Source organism: Aplysia californica, unplaced genomic scaffold (assembly GCF_000002075.1).
Source record: "Aplysia californica isolate F4 #8 unplaced genomic scaffold, AplCal3.0 scaffold00449, whole genome shotgun sequence".
Classification (NCBI taxonomy): domain Eukaryota; kingdom Metazoa; phylum Mollusca; class Gastropoda; order Aplysiida; family Aplysiidae; genus Aplysia; species Aplysia californica.
The window spans coordinates 480,603-482,141 of NW_004797719.1; positions in this window are offsets into that span (position 1 = coordinate 480,603).

Below are 1,539 nucleotides of genomic sequence, written 5' to 3' on the forward strand. Positions count from 1 at the left end.
CCCCCAAAAGAAAAAAGAAGAAGAAAAAGCAAAGGTGTTGCTTGGCGGCATGACTATTGGCGAGAAAGCTAGACCAACATAATCTGTAGGGCTTCAATCTGATGCAAGAGAATCGGACTTCACCCCATGAATTTTATATACGTGTACCTGTTTCAAGTCACAAGTATGGAGTAGGGGACAACAAAAGGGTGGGGCGTGAGGGGGGGGGATCCCAGGACTCAATTGCTGCTCTGTTTTATCCAGGGAATGTCCAGGGAATGGTTATTATTATAAAGTCACAAGCAGGTTTACTTACGTAACAATCGTGGTCGATAATTCATGTGTCTGCATTGCCCACTGCCCACCAGCGCATCAACTTTGCTGACTCAACCCAATCTTACTTACTTAACCTGTAGATACAGAAATGTCCATAGTTCTTAAAAAGTCCGTTGATCTCAATTTCTGTGAGCTGTGGCAGCTCAATCGCGACCTCAGTGCCTTTTTGTCCGATCTTCATTTTTAATAACAGTGAAAAGAGTTCGTAACAAAGCGTGAGCTTAAGAAGAATTCACATTTTCAATGTTAGAAAACAATGAAGATAGGACAAGAGAGGACGGAGGTTGCGCGGTTCTTCCTGTCTCAAACATTGTGCACCTTGCTACGTCATAATGCAGACTTCAACATAAGTTAAGGACCACTTGCAAACACTCTGAGTGGTTTTCGTGGGTCGACTTGCACGTGAGCGTTCTTGTACTGGTCCAGTGGCTTGATGGCGCTGCCTCGGGCGGACAATGACTGAGTGTGACACTGCAAGCCTTCTGGCAACCTCTCGGGCTCCAACTCCATCCTGCAGCCATGCCATAGCTCTGGCACAATCAAAGTCTCTCAGCTTTTGTCTTGGTGGCATGTTGATGCGATACTGGATTTTGCGCAAACGGCGGCATATATTGCCACCAAAGTGAGCACAGTTCGAGACCGTACGTCCGTCTATGAAGTGCACCAGAAATTTTAACTGAGAAATGTCCGTGGTGTTGCACACAAGTCGATTAAAAACAGCAAATTCTAGCTAAAATTCCCCGAGGATGTCCGTGCTGCACGTGGTTGTTTTGCCCATCTAGGAAGCTTTGCAGTACGCATTGGTAACCCATTAATACTTTCAGAGCAAAACATTTTGGAACATTCCTTGCTACCTTTTTTTAGGATAAAAAACAATCAAGCCTGTCTGTGAAGGTGGTCCTTAACTTATGTTGAAGTCTGTATATTCTTATACTACGCCATTGTATGTCTTTTGTGTCTGTTACTGTTTGTGTATGATTTTAAAGGTGCTACAATAGAGCGCTTGTCTTTCTTGTTGTTCTCTGATTTGTCTTATTTTGCGCATTTTATTGCTGTTTAAGAGTAGTGACATGGATGATGCAATGTTGATTAATAATATAGAATCAAAATAAATCATGTTATATCATTAAAAAATGTTTGATCTTATTTTCAATGTTTCTGTCTGCAATTATACATTTGGCATTTTGGTCTTGATTTCTTTTAATCTCTCCACTAGACATGAAG